We start from the raw sequence: 7,447 nt of genomic DNA on the forward strand, positions 1-7,447 counted from the left end.
ACAACTTGTAATCCCTGATCCTTCAACTTCCAGGTGTGTAGAACTTTCTTTGATGTGACCTGGAGTTTTGTGCGTTTGGTACAGTCCATTAAAATCCCTGTACTTTATCACCAGGTAATAAGGACTATAGGGAACTTCTTTCCTTCCACTCCTAGCTTTTATCTTTCTTTGATAACAAAAGATAGAATCTACAGAAAGCACTGAAAGTTTCTATAGTCATATTCTGGGTCTTCAATGATCACTGTTATTTGGTTAAGATAAGTGTTGTGATAAGTACTTTTATTTAAAATATCTAAAATTTTATGGACATTTTCCATTTGTAGGGATGGGTGAGGACATTATTATAAGAAAACGAATCTTCCATGTTTAGCCCATTTCTGTCTATTTCAATTAAATAGATACACACAAAATTTTTATTTTAAGTTGTAATCACGAGTTAATTGCTGGGATATTGATTGGATGGATTATCTAGTAAATACATTGTCAGCTATTGTTTAAAATAATGGGTTGCAGCCTAGTTATTTTCATGAACTAAATGTCCCAGTTCAACTGACTGTGAGGCAAATGTGAGCAATTCCTTAGCCTACTAATGATTGAGTAGGCCAGGAGGGTTGATTTATTTGTCATTTTAAGTAAAGAATGTGTTAAAAGTTAAAAAAAAATTACTTAAAATGAAATACTTCTCTATTACATCAATTCTTCAGGGCTGAGCTAACAGCAGCCACACCAATATGCAGACTTTGGAATGTGGTGGGTGAAGGAGCCAGATGCTGAAACCGGAAAGATGAGTCTATGAGAACATATCTTCCTACATGACTCAGCCTCCTCCACCCTGGGCTGGTTGCATGGGTGTGAAGAGGTAAGCCTGCATCCTTATCTGGACCAGTGTGAACGTCACTAACACAGTCTGATGCCTGCTAGAGGAGCCATTTGACCTAATTAGAAGAGCAGAGAAAACACTTGTTCAACACTCTGCGGAGCCCTGTGTCTTCAGCACCCCATGAGTTCTCCCTCAAGGTAGGCAAGATGAGATTTCAGAAAAGAATGTGAGCTCCCATCACTGACATTTTAGGATTTGTAAATGTTATATAGCCAGAAAAAAAGATATCATTCAGCTTTCATTTTCAGAAATATGAAGACACGTTAAATGACTTGTTTTGCCTAGCTAGATTGTGGCGAGGCCAGAACTGAGATTCAGATATTTTAATTTGCTGTTTAGTGTCATGACTACTTGGGAAAATATGTAACACTTCGATGTCCTCTTCTCCATCAAAGATGAAGCCTAACCTACTATCAGGAAGCAATTACATCAATCTCTGTGAACTGTCTTTTAAAAAAGTTATCTTCTGGATTTAAAATTCAGAGTAACTCCCAATGATGTCATTATGAGTTTGGCAGATACCATCTACTCAACTTTGCTGTAATATGTTCAGGTAAGATCAACTCCCACATTAGATTAATATGCTTGTGAATACTGTAGAGACTTTTTTAGGAGAGAGTTTATGGCAATAAACTGATTGGTTCAATCCCCGACCCAAACCCCACCCATTCCTTTTTATTGTTTAGCTTTCTGCAGCTGTGGCCAGCCTCCTTGGGTACTGAATATATTGCAGAGAAAATAGAATTAAGTTTGGCTCTCAAATTCCTGGGTAACTTTATAAGGTCATAACTGTCATTTTGGAAGAAGGCAAACTCACATCCCAAGTCAGCTCAAAGAGCAACATTTTGAGCAAATATTAAATAAGTGCAGTTCTCCCACACTGCAGAATTTTACAACATCCTTACCACCTTAGCAATCCCTAGCCCATGGAAAGCATCGGAAACATTATAAAAGAGATGGGAGGGGGCCGGGCACGGTGGCTCATACCTGTAATCCCAGCACTTTGAGAGGCCGACGCAGCGGATCATGAGGTCAGGAGTTTGAGACCAGCCTGGCCAACGTGGTGAAACCCCGTCTCTACTAAAAATACAAAAATTAGCCATGTGTGGTGGAGGGGGCCTAAAATTCCAGCTACTCGGGAGGCTGAGGCAGGAGAATCGCTTGAAACCAGAAGGCGGAGGTTGCAGTGAGCCAAGATTGCACCACTGCACTCCAGCCTGGCAACAAGAGCGAAACTCCGTCTCAAGAAAAAAAAAAAAGAGAGAGAGAGAGATGGGAGTCCAGGTGTGCCAGTGTGTCCTCCCACTTCAAGGTGCTGATCTTGAGAGACTTCTCTTTAGAGGCTTCTTTCCAGGAACTCTGTGACCCTAGGAAATGGGTTTTTGTCATCTGAATACATAAAGAAGTAGGATCTAAAGTATCTGGACTTCTTAAAATGAAGAAAATGGATCTCCCTTAATGTATACTATCTATAAATTAAATATCAAAATACAGAAAAGCAACAGGTCAAATAGAATAAACATTAAGAAAAAGCTTTCTAATAAAAAAGTGAATGAAAGTCAACCTGTGGCCCTACACATTTGTATACTGTGGTAAAAACTGTAAAACCAAAACAGCTAAAAAGCCAACCAAACAAATAAAATGGTACAAAACAAAAACAATAACACAAGAATAAGGAAAAAAAAAAAAAAAAGCCTGAAACTTCAAAAACAAAAACATTCCCTAACCTGAAGGAAAGAGGTGGGAGAAAAGAATACGTGTCAAGATCAGCCTCAGAAACTTCCACCCTTTATACAAGGTACCCAGTAAAGCTCACCTCAAATTGACTTAGTAAGTAAGTTCCTTTTACATTTCATTTGAACCATGAGGTGTAAAACAATAACATTTTCCTTCCTTTTTTAGATATGAGGTCAAACTATTAAGGATTAACTCCATTTGCACATGAGAAATTATTCCTCTCAAAAATTAATGAAATAGTAAAAAAAAAAAAAAACTTTAGAGCTTCTACAATCCTGGTTCAAGTGAGGATTCAAGGGTCAGGATGTACTAGTAATGTGACCCAATTTATGCCCACAGTACAGTTTGTGAGTATCCCTGGTAATATGTATGCACTGAAATATATTTTTCCTCACATTTATTTGGCTTTAGAATACATAAAGATCAAAATTTCAACAATTGTTTCTAAACATTTTTAAGTTACCTAATGTTTTAAGAAGCTGACAAAAACAAGACTGTCTCCTCAGAAATATGTACATTTGCCTATCCGTGCAAAATTTCGTAACTTTTCAAGGGACGCATGGTCTCTTGCATTTCTTCTGTAGAGCCCTTGGACTTTGATGTGGTTTGGCTGTGTCCTCACCCAAATCTCATCTTGCATTATAGCTCCCACAATTCCCACGTGTCATTGGAGGAATCTGGTGGGAGGTAATTGAATCATGGGGGCAGGTCTTTCCCATGCTGTTCTCATGATAGTGAATAAGTCTCATGAGGTCTGATGGTTTTAAAAACGGAAGTTTCCCTGGGCAAGCTCTCTTCTCTTTTCTGCCGCCATTTGAGACAGCCTTTCAGGCCTCCCAAGCCATGTGGAACTGTAAATCCAATAAACCTCTTTCTTTTGTAAGTTGCCCATTCTTGGGTATGTCTTTATCAGCAGCGTGAAAATGAACTAATACAGTAAATTGGCACCAGTAGATTGGGGCACTGCTGAAAAGATACCTGAAAATGTGGAAGCAACTTTGGAACCAGATAACAGGCAGAGGTTGGAACAGTTTGGAGGGCTCAGAAGACAGGAAAATGTGGGAAATTATGGAACTTCCTAGAGACTTGTTGAATGGCTTTGACCAAAAGGCTAATCATGATACGCACAATGAAATCCAGGCTGAGGTGGTCTCAGATGGAGATGAGGAACTTGTTGGAAGCTGGACTCTTGCTATGTTTTAGTAAAGAAACTGGCAGCGGAATGTTTTCTGTTTGAGTTACAGGTTAGAGGGCTTGCAGGATAGTGGTGTTCTACCCCAGTGTTGAACTGAGTTACTGAGTTTTATTAAACGATTCTTTCAGGTTTTGAAAACTACACCCTTCAGTCTAGTGCGGGGCTGTGCCATGGAACCAATCTGAAAGTCAGTCAATGCTTTTTTGAGAACCAGTCTATAGTAATGACTAAAATTGTTATACTGAGTCAAGCTTATGTCCCATTCCTTTTCTTAACATGAGTTATCTCATGAGATACCCTGAGATCTTCAGGCAAATGGTCTTCAGTGTGTTTGGATTACTTGCCCTCCCAGTTTGTCAGGCATGCCTGCATGTGCATTTAGACTTTAATTAGTATCTTAGTTACATCAATTGACATGTGATTGTTCTTCATATACTATACTCCAGTGTTGAAATTTTGCAAACCATTCCGTATCAAAGTAAGCAAACAACCCTATCTCTGACTCTGAGCATTAGCCTATGAATTGCTTAAACACCTACCATCTTACAGTTTTAAGGTTCTTTTTTCAAAGTCCAGCTAGTAGCAAATAATTTCTACACTAGTCTATGTATACAGTAATTAACATAGGATGAGGAGTCAGACCGATAGCTCCACTGCTTTCTGTATATGTGACTTTGGGCAACTTTTCTATCTTTGCTGAGCCTGCATCCTCATTTGCAAGATGGTAACAATATGGTACCTCCCTCTTAAGGTTGCTGTGAGGGTTAAGTGTGATATGAATGCAGGACCTGGTGCAGAATAAGCATCCAACACATCTCAGCAATTTTACTTCCTGCAGGGTTATGATGGTTATGCTACTGGACAGTTGCTCCTCCACCATGGCCTCTTGCTGTCTGCCTTGAAGTTTATAAGGTAAAGCAGAGTTTCTCCATCAGCTCATGAAACTACAAAACATCTGCTGTAGAGAGCAGCAATAATCTTTCCCACAGACTGATTCAAGTGTGAATCCTGGCTCCTTCCCTTTCTGAGCCAATGATCTTGGTCAGGCCACTCTCCGAGCCTTAGTTAATCTAACATGAAAATAAGGTGCTGTGAGGATCAGTGCAAAAATCTACACCACATGGACAAGCATATAGCAGGGGCTTAAAGAATTGTAATACCTTTCCCCTTTTCTTTTCCTTCTTAAAGGAATTTGTGGTATGAATACAACTTTGGTAGCTTAAATTTTCTTTTCTTTTCTTAAGAGACTGTTTCATTGTGTCGTCCAATCTGGAGTGCGATGGCACCATCATGGCTCATTGCAGCCTCAACCTACTGGGCTCAAGCAATCCTCCCACCTCAGCCACCGAAGTATCTGGGACCACAGGCACACACCACCATGCCCAGCTGATTTTTGTATTTTATGTAAAGACAGGGTTTTACCATGTTGTCCAGGCTGGTCTCAAACTCTTGAGCTCAAGCAATCCTCCTGCTTCAGCCTCCCAAAGTGTTGGGATTATAGGTGTGAGCCTCTGTGCCCAACCTAAATTTTCCATTTATTTCTAAGCCAAAATTAATTAAATCACAGTGTGTTAGGGCTGAAGTCATAGATTTCAGAAATCATTTAATTCAATATCCTCATTTATTTATTTTAAAATTATATAATTAAAAATTATAAAATACATGTTTGTGGTAAAACTTCAAACACTATAAAATACATACAATTATATGGACATACTTTTCTCCCTGAAATTAATTTCTATTAACAGTTTGATGTGAATGCTTCAAGAGATTTTTGTGTGCATAGATATATACATTTTATATATACAAACACATATAACTTTATATAAATAGATTGTTAAAATATGTCTATATTTACATATTTATATACAGTTCTGAAACATTGTCATCCAAAAGTCCTTTTCCTTTCAATATTTTAAATATGGCTTATTTAACTACTGCATAAAGCTACCTTATATGAATGTATCACTATATGATGATGTATCAGTCATAGCCCTTATATGACTTGCAATATTTAGCTATTAAAAGCGATATTGTAGCAAGAAATCCTAGTATGAAACTTTTTTTTATGGTCTAGATGTATCGAGGTAGAACACTAGGTGAAAGGTCATGCAGTCTACATTTTGACAGCTACTGCAAAATCAACCCTTAAAAGATTGAACCAATGTAACATAATAGGGCATGAAAATGGCTGTTTCTTCTGCCTTCTTTCATCAATTCTTTTTAATTTTCACAAGTATTTTTAACTTTGCCAATATGATAGGATCAAAATGATATCTCATTGTAGTTTTAGTTTGTATTTTTCTGAGTTACAATGAGACTGAAATTTTTTATGTATTTTGGCTATTTAATTTTTAGTTATGAATTGCTTTTTCAAATTGTTAACCTGTTTTCTGTTTCTTTTTAAATCTTTTAATGATTTGCTTGGGTTTTTTCTTTATTATGAATATTGATCTTCAGTTTGTTATAAATGTAACAAATATATTTTTCTTTTTCCATTTTTAAAAGTTTACATGTTTTGCCTTTCTTTAGTTATTATTTCATCACAGAGAAGTGGTAAAATGTTAATAGAGTTCAGTCTTTGGGGGTTTTCAATTTTAGCTTCCACGTTTTCTGTTTTTCTTAGGCAAGTCTTTACCCTAAGGCTGTAAAATATATTCTTTGTATTTTCTCAATATTTAACTTCTTTGTTCATTTGAAATTCAAGACCATTTGAGATTTATTCTTCAGTGTGGGTTGACATTAAGTCTGAATTATTCTTTTCCTAACCAGTTATTTAATTTTACCTGTATTAGTCTTTTCTGATTCTACTGCTATGAATACTGCTTTACTCCCTGATCTTACATTATAGAAATCTGAAGCCCAAGAGAGATTATGTGATTTTTCTAGAGGGATGCTTTACAACTGGGAGCAAGCCTGCCCTGCCACAGAATATTTGGCAATGTCTGGAGAAACTTCTGGTTGTAATTACTAGGAGAGTGCTGCTGGCATCTAGTGGTAGAAGCCAGGGATGTTGTTAAACATCCTAAAATGCACGAGACAGGCCCCCCCACAAGAAATTATCTGTCCTAAAATGCCAATCGCGCTGAGGTTGAGAAATCTTGGACTCATCACAGTATATAAATACTGGTCTTAAAAAATTTACTTAATAAAGGTATACAAACATGTGTTTTAAGGTATTTAAAATTATTAGCTTTTGGTATCTGTTGATAAATCTTCCAAGAGTTGTTTGCATATAAGCTTGCCATTGTGAGTTAGTAGACGTCCATTTTCCAGGTGAGAAAAAGATGTGAGCTTTTCTCATTGTCTCAGGAGCAATGTTACTTCATTTCTATACGATGCTGCCTGTTCTTCATGACACTGGAATTTTTCATTCTCACCAACTCTAGAACAGACATTGAATCCTCTGGATAGCAACTGCATATCATAATTGTGTGTTCTTTTCAAAGCACTGGTTTTAATCATGCCAAGTGGAAACAAATTTTCAACCATGACTTTACCTTTCATATTAAAAAATCAGACACAGAATCATCAGAAGCACCAAATTAATGGTAATGATTTCAGGTCCCACTCCAGACCCACTGAAGCAGAGACTCCAGGTTTGGGGCCCAGGACTTTCTATTTTCATCAGGTGA

Source organism: Piliocolobus tephrosceles, chromosome 9, assembly GCF_002776525.5.
Source record: "Piliocolobus tephrosceles isolate RC106 chromosome 9, ASM277652v3, whole genome shotgun sequence".
Classification (NCBI taxonomy): domain Eukaryota; kingdom Metazoa; phylum Chordata; class Mammalia; order Primates; family Cercopithecidae; genus Piliocolobus; species Piliocolobus tephrosceles.